The 17757-nt window shown below is 39.5% G+C and overlaps 1 protein-coding gene across 13 annotated transcripts in view; it reads right to left on the bottom strand.

Moving 5' to 3' along the window:
- The window catches only part of ncor1 (nuclear receptor corepressor 1), a 402479-nt gene that overhangs the window by 306714 nt on the left and 78008 nt on the right, over positions 1-17757 (bottom strand). The gene's annotated exons all lie outside the window — the stretch shown is intronic.

Below are 17757 nucleotides of genomic sequence, written 5' to 3'. Positions count from 1 at the left end.
GCAATGGACCCAACCGACCCTTGCGCTATAACATTAGTTATTGGATTCCAGGATGAACATTTCTCATCAACCACCACCCTCTGTCTTCTTTCAGCAAACTAATTACTGATCCAAACTGCTATATCTCCCACAATCCCATTGCTCCACATTTTGTACAATAGCCTACTGTGGGGAACCTTATTGAACACCTTGCTGAAATCCATATACACCACATCAACCGGTTTACACTCATCTACCTGTTTGGTCACCTTCTCAAAGAACTCAGTAAGGTTTGTGAGGCACGACCTACACTTCACAAAACTGTGCTGACTATCTCTAATCAAATTTTTCTTTTCTAGATGATTATAAATCCTATCTCTTATAACCTTTTCCAACACTTTACTAACAACTGAAGTAAGGCTCACTGGTCTATAATTACCAGGGTTGTCTCTACTCCCCTTCTTGAACAGGGGAACCACATTTGCTATCCTCCAGTCTTCTGACACTATTCCTGTAGACAATGACGATTTAAAGATCAATACCCAAGGCTCGGCAATCTCCTCCCTGGCTTCCCAGAGGATCCTAGGATAAGTCCCATCCGGTCCAAGGGACTTATCTATTTTCACACTCTGCAGGTTTCTAATACCTCTTACTGTGAATCTCAATTCCATTTAGTCTAGTAGCCTGTATCTCAGTATTCTCCTCAACAACATTGTCGTTTTCTAGAGTGAATACTGTCGAAAAATATTCATTTAGTGCATTCCCTATCTCCTCTGATTCCACACACAAGCTCCCATTACTATTTTTGATTGGCCCTAATCTTACTCTCCGAGTAAAAAATGAGGTCTGCAGATGCTGGAGATCACAGCTGCAAATGTGTTGCTGGTCAAAGCACAGCAGGTTAGGCAGCATCTCAGGAATAGAGAATTCGACGTTTCGAGCATAAGCAAGGGCTTATGCTCGAAACGTCGAATTCTCTATTCCTGAGATGCTGCCTAACCTGCTGTGCTTTGACCAGCAACACATTTGCAGCCTAATCTTACTCTCGTCATTCTTTTATTCCTTAAATACCTACAGAAAGCCTTAGGGTTTATCCTGACCCTATCTGCCAACAACTTCTCATGTCTCCCTCCTGGCTCTTCTGAGCTCTCTCTTTAGGTCTTTCCTGGCTACCCTGTAACCCTCAAGCGCCCTAACTGAGCCTTCACATCTCATCCTAACATAATCCTCCTTCTTCCTCTTGACCAGAGATCTCTATTGGAAAGTATGAGAAACAATTCTGAAGGATAAAATTCATCAGCATTTTGACAGACAAAGTTTCATCGGGGTAGTCAGCATGGCTTTGTCAGACAGAGGTCATGCCTAATAAATATGGTTGAACTTTCGACATGACCAATTGTGTTGATGAGGGTAGTTAATGTCGTTAATATAGATTTGACAAGGTCCTAAAAACACTGCTAAATTAGGAACTGGAGTACTGTGTGCAGTTCTGGTCATAGTAGGATAAGAAAGATGTGACTGTACTGGAGTGGATGTAGAGGAGATTCACCAGGATGCTGTCTGGAAAGGAGCATTTTTGATAATGAGGCTAGCAATTTTTGAGGAGGTTTGTAGCTCAGGTTGAGGTTAAGGTTGTAAGTTTGCTCGCTGCACTGTTAAGTTTGTTCTCAGATGTTTTATCACCATGCTAAGAAGCATCATCAGTCAGCCTCCAGTGAAAGCTGCTGTTCCATCCAGCTTTCTATTTATGTGTCTAGATCTGTTAAGGTGTCACAGAGATGTACAGCATGAAAAAAGACCCTTCGTCCAACCCATCCATGCCGACCAGATATCCCAACCCAATCCAGTCCTGGTCAAGATCCTATTGTAAACTGAGGTAACCCTCCACGCTGTCGACTACACCTCCAACTTTAGTGTTATCTGCAAACTTACCAAATGTAAACAGTGATGTAATTTCCAGTTGTTGTTCTCAGAGGTTGGCAAATGGGGCCCAAATCCATGTGTTTACTGACGAAGTTCCGGAATGAATGTCAGGCCTCTAGGAATTCCCGCGCATGTCTATGTTTAGCCAGTGTGTGTATTTGTGTATATGTATGTGTAGAAACACAACCCGTTTCTACGGATTACTTCATTACACAAACCAGGGCCAACCTCCCAGACCCATAGGATCACTTCCTGGCACATACAGACTAGCCAAGGAATTTCACTGTAAACAAATACCTAGAAGACGACTCAGGCCACTCCATCCATTCCACCCCAAAAATTCCTGAACATCAAAGACACCAAGATAGAAGCAGGCGAAATCATGTCTCCTGCAATGTAACAGCCCTACTCACATCAATTAACATCCCCCCATCCAAAGAAACACTGATCTCACTACTAGATGAATCAAGAACACAAACACCAGACACAGCACCAATTCCATCATCAAGGACACCATCCTCAAGCTAATAGACCTGTGCCTCACTATCCACTTCACCTTTAACGACAAGACCTCCAAACAAATCAACGGGACATGCACAGGATCAACAATATCAGGATTCTGACCAGAAATATGATGCAGAGACTGGAACGTCAGCCCCCTCTCCACGAGCCAACCCAAGCTTTGGGTCCACTCTGTGGATGACACCTTTGTCATCACGAAATGTAACAAATTAGAGAAAACCTACAACATCATTTACAACATCTTTACTGGCATAAATTTCACCAAAGAGGAAGGGAAAAACAAGAGACGACCTTCCCTAGCTGTCACAGTAGAACGAACAATCAAAGGAGAACTGCAGACCAGCGTCTACAGGAAAGCAAAACACAGAGACCAGATCTCAACTACAGGAGCAATCATCCCAACACCCACAAACGGTGCTGCATCAGGACATTACTTAAACACGACACAACAAATTGCAGCACCCAAGAACCATGAGCAGAAGAAAAATGCCTATTCAGCATATTCAAGAAGAACAGGTAGCTGATATACAGAGTCCGCCGATTCTTAAACAACAAAATCAAATCAAACACACAACACGCCAGAGACTCGAGCCACAATACCATACATCAAAGACATTTGAGATGACTAGCAGACCACTTGGCATCATGGTAGCCCACAAATCTACCAACAAACTGAAACAGCTAACTGATGAATCTAAAGGACCCTGTAGCACAACCAGCAAAATGAATGTCATGTACAAAGTACCCTGCAAGGGCTGCAACAAACACAACATCAGACAAGAAACTAGCCACCAGGAGATATGAGCACCAACTAGCCATCAAAAGACATGACCAGCTATCACTAGATCCTTACACATAGACGAAGAAAGATGTCACTTCAACTGGGACATCACATCCATCCTAGGACAGGCTAAACAGAAACATACATGGGAATTCCTAGAGGCCCAGCATTCAAACTGGAACTCCATCAACAAACACATGGATTTGGACCCCATTTACCAACCTCTGAGAAAAAGAACTAGAAATGATATCATCCGCCTTAACAGACCAAGACACATTAATAAAAAGCGGGACAGAACACCTGCGCTTCACCGGAGGCTCACTGATGATGTTACCTAAAATGGTGACGAAACATCTGAAAACAAACCTACCAGTTAGTAAGCAAACTTACAACCTAATGATGGGCTGAATAAACATAAACTGCTGTCTTTGGAGCTGGGAAGGTTGGGGATCCTGATACATGCGTATATTTTATGAGAAGCATGAACAGGGTGGATGGAAAGCAGCTGATCCCATTCATTGAAGTGTTAGCAACAAGGTGGAAGCATAGAGAGAACATTTGAGTAAACTTCGTCTCACCTGAGGGATGGCTTGGGTCTGAAATGCATTGTCTGGGAGGGTAATAGAGATGTGTAACCTCACAATCTTTAAAAAAGGGCATGAGGAACACTTAATATGTCATACCATTCAAGGATACAGGCCAAATCCTTTAAAGTGGAACAAGGATAGATTTAGAGTAGCTTTGGTGATACAGACTTAATGGGCTAAAGAACCTATTCTTCATTGCATGATTCTATGATCTCATAATAAACTGCCATGTTTTACACAAATTAGATCATGATATTTAAACTAACAAAAAAAATCTTGTGAATAAACTGATTCTAAGACTGAATCATCAAAGCATTTTATTGGTCAAATTATTTTTGAAACATACTAATAACAAATTCTTCTACTAGAGGTCTTGAATCTGTCATGTCACTAATAAATCAACATAAGGATCAATGCCATCCTCCCACCCAAGTTTCCAACAACCACCCAACAACTATCCACAAATGCCCAATTTCACAAGCTGCTGGCATTGTAAAGAAAGTGACAATCATAGGCAAGAAATGACAAATAGGTACTGCTCAGAAATACTGAGTGAAAATCTCCACCAGTAGCCACACTGCCCCTAAACTGTATAAAACTAACATAAAAATACACAATGCACTACAATTACTCTGCTTACCTCTCTCCACTGCAACAATATCCAAAACAGTGGACAGTCTTTCTTAAAACAGCTTATGTTTGCAGTGATAATTGTTAAACTTAACTTGGTTTCACGTTCAAGGAAATAAACATGTTCAAAGACTGCAATACACTGGAAGGAGAATCAGTTACAAAAGATTTAAATTGCAGAATTTAAACAGAGACACTGCTTTGGAAGGTAACAGCCTGACATGGTAATGGGATATTAAGATAGTTGAAGGAGTTTGGAGTCTGGTGCAGTCTTTTGTCTAATCTGATGTGCCGCAGTGGATTCTGTTAAACTCAGTTGGAATCACAAGCAGTTAATTTAGCTCCTTTGAACAGACTGATTTAGTAACACCATCTCAATTATATCCAATAACAAAAATATCAAATAAACAAAACTAAAATTATTAGCTTGCTGCTGGTTAATTTTCTTTTACTAAACTGCACATAATATAATAATACTTCTATTGATATAATGACAGCCCAAAGGCTTAACTTACTTGAGACACACAACAACGCGGGTGATCATTTTGTACAGGTTCCAGCCTCCAAAACTGAATGAGAATTACAGGCAACTAGAATTTCTGTCAACACTTGCAGCTTCCCATGTAATGGTCTTTTAATTTTGCACAATACAATGATTAAAGTGAAATTATACATATAAAAACAATTTACAATGGTTACAAAACAAATTCCCAGATTAGAAATGCTGAAACCTTATTCCTGACACTCTCAGGAACGTGAGTTTCAATGAAAACAGTTTCAAGCCCATTACAGGGTTTTATCCCAATAATTCAGACTCTATCACTAACGCTGCATTCTTAGGTAATCTAGTTTATTGTATACTCTCCTTCTCAAGCACTTCTCTATCTCAGTGCAAGGACTTCACAGAACTGCTGGAAAGAGAGAAAAAGTAACTCAAGAATCTGAGTTTTTCTCTTCAGCTCAATAAAAAATCTCACTCCAGAAATTTCTACCAGAAACCTTGAGATACAGCCATCTTATTGAGTTGTAAAGTCCTTAAGTGAACAAAAAACCTCATTAGGATACAAAGTAGCCATCACAAATTGTGGCGACAGAAATGACACAAAAAAAAACCATGTTATTAACTCAAAATTCAAAACCTAAAATTAAAATAGATGATGCATACAGTTCATAGCACAACTTCTCCCAAAGAATAAAAATGTATCTTAGAGGAATTTTCATTTTTAAAATGTCACCTTACCACAAATTCTATGTTACATAAAATGTACAATGAGTTACTCAGCAATCATTTTTACATTACGTTCATCCTCATCCCATCTTCTGTATGCGCTCTAGATAAAGCATCCATTTCACATGAACGATTTTCAAATTATATTTGAAAATATAATTGGAGAATTAAGCTCCATCAAAATAACTGAGTTCTTATCCCAAAAAATTTCGAACAAAATTGAAGGATATAAGTAACAGTTTTTTCCATGCAGATTCTAACGTAGATTTCAAAATGACATAGATTTGGACCAAGACATAATGTCTCTTTTCCAGCAGTTGAATGTTTTTGTTGACATGCAGTCAGCGTCTTCAAATGAATAAGTAATCTGCTCATCAGCTTTAAATAGCCCCAACACTGACACTGCTGGCATGAACAGCCAATAAAACAACTTCACATAATTTGGCATGGTTAAAATTGGTAAAATTGTCTGCACTGCCTTTAGATTTTCAAAGGCACTTTGACACACTTATATCCATTCAAATTTTCTCTCCTTTTCAACAAGTTTGTTAAGGGAACAAGAAGTTTGGAACAAATATGCAATAGAATCCATTCGTATCAACAAAATAAATAATTTTACGTTTTGTTTTAGGCACAGGAAAATAGCCTGTACTTTTCTCCTCCAGGTGTTACTTGGCTTTGTGCCACTGTATGACCCAAATAAGTCACCTCCACTTTGGCAAATTTACAAATTGGCTTTTTGTAGCTGATCAAATAACTCATTAAAATGTTACAAATATTCTTCCCAGATTTGAAAAGAAACCAACCAACTCGTTAACATAAATTGTACAATTACCAAGTCCTTTGATTAATTTATTTATTAACCATTGCTGGACCATTTTTCCTTCCCAACTACATCACTTTGTACTGATAAAGCCCATCTGGTGTTACAAATGTCAATATTTCTTTGGTGCTTGGCACCATCAGTGAGCCCCAGTTACTTTGACTCAATTTAATAAAGTAATTGTTCATCATGAACCTAATCCCATCCGTCACCTAAGCTATGTAATGGATGTTTCTTTATAGCTAATGCATCCTTCACATTAATATCATTAACAGCCAAAATAGTTTTTCCTGATCCAATCCCAAAAATTGGATAAGTTTTGTAATGGCCTGTGTAAATCACCTTGCTAGCTTTGTGAAAGACAACACATAACACAATACCTTTTAAGTACTTCCGTGCTTTGCAGCCTGATTACCGTACGGCCAATTTATGAATTTTCCATTTTTGATTATTTCTCCAAACGTTGTTTCTATTTTAATCCCTAGCTCCTTCACTACGGCAATTACATTTTTCTCCTGACTATCGTGCCTATCATATCTTTTCCATATATTAACACGACACACTCTTTAATTGTTTCACCAGTCTACAGTACTCACTACACCATTTATATCATTCAGGTAAACACATTAAAACTTTATCTCATGCCAAATTTTGAGCTTTGGCCCTTTGGTGTGCTCTAGTTGTTTCTGGTCAACTTATATTTCAGTTTCTCCCAGAAATTCAAGGCACAGACTGGAAACATAGTTTCTGAACTGTGAGCCACTAACTTTTCTTTAATCAATTTAAGTTGTATTCTCATCTCATGATCGTAAATTTGTTCAAAAGAACTAAGAAGTTTTTGGCGGTGAAGACACAATGGGCCAAAAGGCCTCCCCTGTACTGTAAGATTCTAGGATTCTATAAATCCTGGGAGCTCACTTGGAACATCTCTATTAGCAAATAGTAGCAAAGAAATTCTCTTGTCCCAATCATTCGGATATTCTTAGCAATAAACCTTCAGTAAATCTTAGCGAAATATCTATAATTGTTAATAAATTTTGGTTCTAATTCCTGATTTAAAGTAGAGGTCCAACACAATCTTTTTAAAAGATCCTGCTAAATGGTTCTTCAAAACTTATTGATATTGTATTTAAAGCTGCAAGTTAATTAAAGGTTGGGATTTTCCCACTGCCTGACATGTGTGGCATGTCTGGCAAAGTATGACTCCACCTTTATGTGTCATGAGAAATAAAAATGCTTCAATATTTTGGCCTGTGTTTTCCTAATACTTGAATGGCTTGTCATTGGAATTTTGTGAACTACTTGAAAAGTTTCATTACTATACTCAAGTGGAACAGCCACCAAATGGATAACTGCCCATTCCTCATATGCGGTTATCCATTTCCTCATTGGAATTTTTGTCTACCAAATAATGGCACTAAGGTATTGTTTCTGATCCAATGTCTGAATAGCCTAGTATAACTTTTTCAATTCCAATTTTTCTTTTTACTATCTTCATTCATGGGACATGGACAGTGCAGGGCAGGCCAGCAGTTATTGTCCATACCTAATGGAGAGTCAACTACATTGGTATGGATCTGAAATCGCATGTAGGCCAGAACAGCTAAGAATGGCAGATCTACTCCCACAAAGCAGATTTGTGAAACAGATGAGTTTTTCTGACAAACAACAAAGGTTTCATGATCATCATTGGACTCTTAATCCAAGATTTTTATTGAACCTGGGTTCCCAGAACATTACCTGGGTCTTTGGATTAATGGTTTAATACTACTAGGCCATAAGTTCCTCTTGTTGCATTTTTATGAAAGAAGATGGATTAAACACATTAGCATCATTCTTTTTACCTTCAACCTTTTTAGCTAAATTTTCAAAACAAAACGTACTAATAGAAAAATCATTCCTCCTGGTTGGGAATCTAGAATAAGGGCACAAGTTAAAAATAATGAGACTGACGTTTAAGACTAAGATGACGGACTTTTTTTTTACTCAGAAGGTGCTGAATCAGAGTGTTGTGGAAACTTAATCTTTCAGCATATTTAAGGTAGAGGTTGAGAAAAAGTTAGATAATCAATGGAGTAATGGTTTATGGAGATACTGTAAGTGTTCAATCAGTCATGATCATATTGAATAAAAACCAAAAGACCTATGAATGCCGTAAATAGGAAAGAAAAGCAGAAATTGTTGGAAAAGCTCAGCACGTCTGACAGCATCTGTGGAAAGAAATTCGAATTAATATTTTGGGTCCAGTGACCCTTCTTCAGAACCCATTTCTTTCTACACTGTTTCCTGCCTGCTAATCAGTTCTCTATCCACATCAGTCGACGACCCGACTCCCAAACATTTTAACTTTACAGTTTAGTCTCTTTTGTGGGACCTTATCAAAAACATTTTGAAATTCCAAATCAACCACACCCACTGGTTCCCCTCACCACCTCTACCAGTTACCTTGTCAAGAAATCTCACTACATTTGTAAAGTATGATTTTCCTTCCTTAAATCCATGCTGATTCTGTCCAATTTTATCATGTTTTCTGAGTGGTCTGCTATTAAATCTTTTATACTGCACTTGAGCTTCGTTCCCACTACTGATGTCAAGGTTGATAATTCTGTTTTCTCTCTCTACCTGATTCCTGAAGAAGGGCTTTTGCCCGAAATGTCAATTCACCGGCTCCTTGGATGCTCTCTGACCTGCTGTGCTTTTCCAGCATCACACACTTGACTCTGATCTTCAGCATCTGCAGTCCTCACTTTCTCCTTTTTATATGCTGAGGTTATGTTAGCTACTCTCCAATCCACAGAAACTGTTGCAGAGTCCATAGATTCCTGAAAGATGACCACCAATGCGTCCATTATTTCTATGGCCACTTAATGAGTTAAGTGTCTGAGATGATGATTATCAAGCCCTGGGGATTTATTGGCCCCTAAATGTCATACATTTCCCCACTAATATTGATTTCATTCCCTTTCATTAGAACCTATGATTCCTAACATTTTTGGGATCTTATGTGTGCCTTCTTTGCCACATCCTTGTTCCCCATTTTAACCTTTCCTGCTTCTGACTGTAAGGGACCAAAATTTGTGTTCACGAATATTTTTCTCTTCACATATCTATAAAAGCTTTACAATCAGTTTGTATGCTCCCCAAAAGTTTACTCTTGTACTTTTCCCCCATCTTAATCAATCCCTTTTACTGAAATCTAAATGGCTCCCAATCCTCAGGTCAGCTGCTTTCTTTGGCCAATTGGTTTGCTCTTTTCTTGGATTTAATACTATCCCTAATTTTCATTGTCAACGATTGTCAGGTCCCTTTTCCAGCTCTAATTTTGTGCTACACAGGACTGAAGAACTGTTGCAATTCCTCCTGAGAGTGTGTATGAGCAGGGAGGGAAACAGTTATGTCTTGGTTTTTGTGAAACAAGAGGTTCAGCTGAAAATGACGTAGATCAGATAAGAACTTGCAAATAACAATGGGATGCTGGAGGTAAGGGTAATGGGTTAACAAGGTGGAAAAGCATTCATAATGTATACAGCCAGTTAACAACATTAGAAGCATTCAGTATGTAAAGTCAGTTAAGGTGAAAAGGATTAGATTAGATTCCCTACAGCATGGAAACAGGCCATTTGGCCCAATAAGTCCACACCGACCCTCCGAAGAGTAACCCATCCAGATTCATTTCCATCTGACTAATGTACCTAACACTATGGGTAATTTAGCATGGCCAATTCACCTGACATGCACATATTTGGACTGTGGGTAGAAACCGGAGCACCTGGAGGAAACCCACGCAGACATGGGGAGAATATGCAAACTCCACATAGACAGTCACCTGAGGCTGGAATTGAGTCCAAGGCCCTAGTGCTGAGAGGCAGCAGTGCCAACCACCGTGCCGCCCCTAACCCTATGCATTATGTGAAACCAGTTATTCATTGTGTAACAGTAGATGGCTCAATCTTGAATCAGGATCTTAATTCAATGTGCTTTGTGGGCTGTGTAGTGGGGCTGGTTTTGTTTTAACATTGAAATTGTACAACTTCTGTCCTTTTTAAAATGATCAAACTTATAACCTTAAAACTAATTGATTCTGTCCCTTGAGCCCCTGATTTGTTTGAAATTCTGCAATGCCAGTTTAAAAAAAACACTTGGGTCAGAAGTCATGCTTTCGCCAGATGAGAACATTGTATTAAAATATCTTTGCTGCTGTGTTTTTAGTGCAGTGTTCACAAAACAGTGCATTTCGAATTTGACATTTTGTTAAGATTTTAGAGAATATTAGAACTTGAAACTGAGCTGTTTCAGTTCTTTTAATTATCATTAAGACTTCATTGGCCCGTTTCATATTGCAAATTCAAAGAATGCTGATCTCTACCAAAGTTGCTACTGTAATTCCAACTTTTTTTATTTGGGAAGTTTTATTTACATATTTTAAAATATTCAGCATTTCTTTCCCAAGAATATTTGAGATTTAAATCTGAACTGAAACTGCCTTCCAATTGCTAAAGCATAGGAAACATTTTGTTGTTTTCGTGCTGTTCGAGACTTTTGAAATATTTTTCCTGAGTGCCTTCACATTAGGCAAATATCAATTTGTTAAAGGAAAATAATTTTTCAATAACTTGAATGAGGTACCCAAGTGTTTGATTTTAGGACCACTGAATGTTGTTTATACTTGACTGAATTGCTTAGCCAGTACAATTTACAAGCTTATGGATTGTATAAAATTTGACAATATCATAAATAAGTGAACTGAGTAATAGACTTCAAGAATTTAAAGAATGTTGAAATAGGCAGATACAATTTAGTGTAGGTAAATGTGAGACTGTCTTCATACTGATAACCACCCTGGCAAGGAAGGAATGAGAGAGGAAATGCAAAAATACTTTCAGCAGCTAACATCTTCTCTCGAGTTTCTCCATTCACAGGTAAAGCATGCCTTCGGACCACCGCCCGCCTCTCCACAATCTGATTCAACGGATTCAATCAGCTCCCCAGTCATGAGCACGAAAAGTGAAGCAACGAACAACAGTAAAGAGGAGGTCGGTATGCTTTTTATCAGTGGCCTTCCTATGGACATTAAACGACATGAGCTTTACCTTGTCCTTCCATCATTTAAGGAAATGCTCGCTGATTGTAGCAGTCACCCAATATGTTGCCTTATCTGGATGCTCTTCATTGTAAAATGACTGTATAACTCATTAAGAAACTGCTATTCCAGCGAAGACTGTGAACTCATGTCTCTGCACAAAGGTGATCATTCTCGGTCATTCCAGGGCCCGAAATAAAGGTGAAGGAGGTAAAACTATACTGTGTTGCTCAGCGTTTTGCTTTGACTGAGGGGCGAGGGGGGGGAGAATGGGGCAACACTCCGTGTGCTCTTTAATTGTTTGTGCTTTCAGTTTACCTTTAGTCAACATTCTTAAATAATCCACTGTTAAATCTTCCACAACTCTGAAAAACACTCAAAGCCCATCTTCAAATTCCATTTAGTAAACCTTTTGACAAAAAAACTGATTTATGCCCAAAACTACACACAGTCATTACTTTAATAAGAAAGATATTAAGCTCTCCTATTACAACCTTCTTGCTAAGAGCCCTCAAATATTATGATCAAGGCTAATCTTATCACTGGACAAGGCAAAGTCCAGACTAAAATCTGTCTCGATAGATCAAAACTTGCTTTTGTTTTGGTTTGTCCCAAAAGTAAATAGAAGGTGGTCTCTCACTGAAACAGAAGCTTGCAATTTTGTTTTAACAATAACGTAGAAATTTATTAAGCAAAAAAAAACCTAGAATGAACCAATCCATTTACAAAGGAAACATAGTCAAAGCGTTTCAAACACACAGTAAAAGTGTATTCTATAAATGCCAAAACACTCCTTAAAAAAAATTCCTGTCTAGTACATACATCAGAATCCCTTTCTGTAACATCTCAATATGTTTAAGGCAACTGTGACTTCAAGTCCCAGACTGGAAAATGGATAGCTTATTCCTGGCCTTAGCATTCACCAGAGTTCATACAAATTCAGCTTCAGTTCCTCTCCGGGTTTTATCCCAACATTTTCAGACTGTCATTGACTTTTTACTCTAAGGTAATCCGTGTTACTATGTTTTCCTTTCTCAGGAGCACTACTCCACATATATGTCTCCACACAAGTACTTCACAGAATTCCCCAAAACAAAGTAGAACAAAAATGTCCCCATTTAACCTATAAGTATTCCCCTCAAGCTTAATAGAAACTCCCAGCTCAGATATTTCTTACAGAAACCTTGAGGTATACCTGGCCATCTTGTAAAATTCTAAAGTAAACAAAAATACCAGATAGGCTGCCAAGCCCTCACAAACTGCAGGAAAAGAAATCACCATGACTACAGAACCATGATAATGGCTAACTTCAGACACATCAAAAACCCATATATTACTAACTCAAAATTCACATGCCAAGTTTTAAAAATAGCTATTAATATATATGTACGAATTGGCCAGTTTATATCACAGAATCCAGAGTTGGTCATAGAGTCCTACAGCACGGAGACAAACCTTTTGATCCAAACTGGTCCATGCCAAACAAAACGTCCATCAACTCTAACCACATTTCCCTGCGTATATAAGGAACAAGAGGGTAACGAGAGAAAGGGTTTGCCCCATTTAAGAACACAGTAGGAAAGTTATGCATGGAGTAACAGAAAATGGGTGAGCTAATGATAGGCTATTGGAGAAAATGAAGAGGCATGGAATTGAGGGTGATTTAGCAGTTTGGATTAGAAACTGGCTTTCTAAAAGGTGGCAGCGAGTGGTAGTTGATGGAAAATATTCATCCTGGAGTCCGGTTACTAGTGGTGTTCCACAAGGATTTGTTTTGGGAGCACTGCTGTTTGTCATTTTTATAAATTACTTGGACGCAGGCATAAGTGGATGGATTAGTAAATTTGCAGATTATACTAAAGTCGATGGAATAGTGGACAGTGTGGAAGAATATTACCGGTTGCAGGGGGATTTGGTAAACTGCACAATTGGGCTGAGAGGTGGCAAATGGAGTTCAATGCTGCTAAATGTGAGGTGATGCACTTTGGGAAGAATAACAGGAAGGCAGAGCACTGGGTCAATGGAAAGATTCTTGGTAGTGTGGATGTGCAAAGGGATCTTGGAGTCCATGTACATAGATCTCTGAAAGTTGCCACCCAGGCGGATAGTGCTGTTAAGGCAGCATATGGCGTGTTAGGTTTCATTCGTAGAGGGATTGAGTTCCGGAGCCACTACATCATGCCTCAACTATACAAAACGCTAGTGTGGCCACACTTGGAATATTGTGTACAGTTCTGGTCGTCATATTTCGGGAAGGATGTGAAAGCATTGGAAAAGGTGCAGAGGAGATTTACCGGGATGTTGCCTGATCTGGAGGAAAGGTCTTATGAGGAAAGACTGAGAGACTTGGGTCTGTTTTCATTGGGAAGGCGGCTGCTAAGAGGGGATTTGACAGAGACATACAAGATGATCAGAGGATTAGATAGGGTTGACAGTGCAAGTCTTTTTCCTTGGATGATGACGTCAGCTTGTACGAGGAGGCATAATTACAAATTGAGGTGTGATAGATTTAAAACAAATGTCAGAGGCAGGTTCTTTACGCAGAGAGTGGTAAGGGCGTGGAATGCCCTACCTGTTTATGTGGTCAACTCAGCCACATTAGGGAGATTTAAACAATCCTCAGATAAGCACATGGATGATTTTGGTATAGTGTGGGGGGGGGCGAGCTGAGAATAGTTCACAGGTTGGCGCTGCATCGAGGGCCGAAGGGCCTGTTCTGTGCTGTATTGTTTTATGTTCTTAATTAGTGAATACTTTACATCGGCATTCACCGGGGAGAGGGACGTGTCTGATGTTGAGGTTAGGGATAGATGTTTGATTACTTGAGGTCAAGTCAGCATAAGGGGGAGGAAGTGTTGGGTATTCTAAAAGGTATTAAGGTAGACAAGTCCACAGGTCCGAACGAGATCTATCCCAGATTACTGAGAGCAGACAGAGGAAATAGCTGGGATCTTAACAGATACCTTTGCAACATCCTTGAACATGGGTGAGATTCCATAGGACTGGAGAATTGCTAATGTTGTCCCCTTATTTAAGAGAGATAGCAAGGATAATCTAGGTAATTATAGAACGGTGAGTCAGAAGGCACTGTTTGGGAAGCTGAGAAGATATGAGGAATAAGATCTATTCCCATTTGGAAGAAAATGGGATTATCAGTGATAGGCAACATGGTTTTGTGCAGGGAAGGTCACATCTTACCAGCTTAAAGTCATAAAGTCACAGAGATGTACAGTACGGAAACTGACCGCTCGGTCGAATTCGCTCATGCTGACCAGATACCCCAACCCAATCTAATCCCATCTGCCAACACCCGGCCCATATCCCTCCAAACCCTTCCTAGGTGACTTTTAAATATTGCAATCGTACTAGACTCCACCACTTCCTCTGGCAGCTCATTCCATACGCGTACCACCCTCTAAGTGAAAATGTTACCCCTTAGGTCTCTTTTATACCTTTCCCCTCTCACCTTAAACCTATGCTCTCTCGTTCTGAACTCCAGGGAAGTAACTCTGTCTATTTGTTATATCCATGCCCCTTCATGATTTTATAAACCTCTATAAGGTCACCCCTCAGCCTCTGACGCTACAAGGAAAACAGCCCCAGCCTATTCAATTTCTCCCTGTAACTCAAATCCTCCAACCCTGGCAACATCCTTGTAAATCTTTTCTGAACCCTTTCAAGTTTTACAACATCCTTCTGACAGGAAGGAAACCAGAATTGCACGCAATATTCCAACAATGGCCTAACCAATGTCCTGTACAGCCGTAACATGACATCCAACTCCTGTACTCAACACTCTGACCAATAAAGGAAAGCATACCAAACACCCTCTTCACTATCCTATCTACCTGCGACTCTACTTTCAAGGAGCTATGAACCTGCACTCCAAGGTCTCTTTGTTCAAAACACTCCCCAAGACCTTACCATTAAGAGTATACGTCCTGCTAAGATTTGCTTTCCCAAAATGTAGCACCTCACATTTATCCAAATTAAACTCCATCTGCCATTTCTCAGCCTATTGGCCCATCTGATCAAAATCCTGTTGTAAGCTGAGGTAACCTTCTTCGCTGTCCACCACACCTCCAATTTTGGTGTCATCTGCAAACTTACTAACTATACCTCTAATGCTTGCATTCAAATCATTTATGTAAATGACAAAAAGTAGAGGACCCAGCACCAATCCTTGTGGTATTCCTCTGGTCGCAGGCCTCCAGTCTGAAAAACAACCTTCACCACCACCTTCTGTCGTCTACCTTCAAACCAATTCTGCATCGAAATCAAATTCATGAAACAAGATTTCTCATGCACAAAGCCATGGTGACTATTCCTAATCAGTCCTTGCCTTTCCAAATACACGAAACCTGAGCCATACTGCCTCCTCTTTTCTGGTCAAAGCATCAACATCTCGTCATCCACGATTCCCTATTCCTGTCAACCTTGCCTTTCACCCTCATAGGAACATATCGACCTTGACCTCTAGCTTTCTCACTTTTAAAGGCCTCCCACTTGGCATAGGTCCCTTTGCCTGCAATCAAAGTACTCCAATCAACCCTTGCAAGCTCCTGTCTAATTCCATCAAAATTTGTCTTGCCCCAGTTTAGAACTTGAATCGGTGGACCAGTTTTGTCCCTCTCCCTAGACCTTTGTTCTAGTATCACTAAAATATGCCATTATAAACAATGTAGATAGAAATATGAAATTTCAAAGGCATATTGATCAATTACGTAAATAGTTAAGATTGTGGCAAATGGATTTGAATTTGTTGAATGTGATGTCAACAACATTGTAACTAAAACAGATAGATCACGATACTCATTAAATGGTTGAAAGCTTGGACAGTGGGGACTAATTAAGATATTAAGATCTCATGAGCAAATACAGAAAATAATACTAAAGTCTCATGAAATGCTAGCTTCAGTACCTAGAATGCTTAAATACAAGAGGCAGAAGTCGTGCTTCAAGTATACAAAACCACAGTTAGACCCCATCTGGGGGAGTAGCAAGAACAGTTCTGCAAAGTATACCTATCAAAAGATTGGCTTTGAACCAAGTGCTTAATAATTTGTTTTTACTTACTCTTTTCTGGAACATGGGCATCTACAATTCTCATTATTTTTTGCCTCACAAAAGTCTAGAAGGGAAAAGTGAGGACTGCAGATGCCGGGTGTGGAGAGTGGGTTTGTGGGGGGGATCATGGACCTAATCAGAGTCACGGAGGGAATGGTCCCTGCAGAACACAGGGACGGAGAGGGAAATGTGTCTCTGGTGGTGGGGTCTGATTGTAGATAGCGGAAATGGCAGAGGATAACGCACTATATCTGGAGATTTGTGAGGTGGAAGGTGAGGGCAAGGGAGGTTCTATCCTTGTTGCAGTTGAAGGAATGGAGGTTCAAGAGCAGAGTCTGCGAAGTGGAGGAAATGTGCTGGAGGACATTGTTGATCACGTAGGAAGGGAAATTGTGTTTCTTGAAATAGGAGGGCATCCTGGAGTGGAATTGCTCTCCTGGGAGCAGATATGGCGGAGGTGGAGAAATTGGGAGTAAAGGATCGCGTTTATACAGGAGGGGAGCACATGGGAGGAGGTGTAGACCAGATAGCTGTGGGAGTGGGTGGGTTTGAAATAGATGTGCATGTAAAAATCTAGATCTGATTCTGCTACTTTCTATGACCATCCTTAACCCTCATCAGTTCTTTTTTCAGGAAGAGTGTTCCAGAAATACATGACCACCTGCGTAAAGAAGTGCTTTGTGACATTCTTCCTAAAATATCCCTACTCTAATGATAAGGCTACGCTCCCTAATTTTGAACCCCACCCAAAGAAGAAACAGTTTGTCTCTACCCTAAGAAATGTTTTAGTCACCTTAATCATCTCAATTACATTACATAATTCAAGGGCAAGCTCCTTAAATGAATTGCTCGTTTTAGATTTAATATTTTATTAAAGTTGGGTCACTTGTAACCACTCAAAATGCAAGGAGTAATCTCTCGGTTGTTTTCAGTAAAATTGTGAAATAGTAAATGTTTGAGATATAAACTGCAAATGTTAACAGCAGTCAACAAGATGAAAGTTGGGTTTAAAGATCTGAGCAGAACTCAGCCCTTCCAATTTCTTCTATTCTGCTTAGGTATCAGAAGTAAGCTAGAAAAGTTTAGTTTGCTAAATATGACATTACGCGTGTTGGTTTTTGAATGAAACATCTAAAG

The sequence above is a fragment of the Hemiscyllium ocellatum genome, chromosome 31 (assembly GCF_020745735.1).
Source record: "Hemiscyllium ocellatum isolate sHemOce1 chromosome 31, sHemOce1.pat.X.cur, whole genome shotgun sequence".
In the NCBI taxonomy this organism is placed as follows: domain Eukaryota; kingdom Metazoa; phylum Chordata; class Chondrichthyes; order Orectolobiformes; family Hemiscylliidae; genus Hemiscyllium; species Hemiscyllium ocellatum.
Note: the sequence above shows the minus strand (reverse complement) of the source record. Positions and strands in the feature narration are given on the sequence as shown.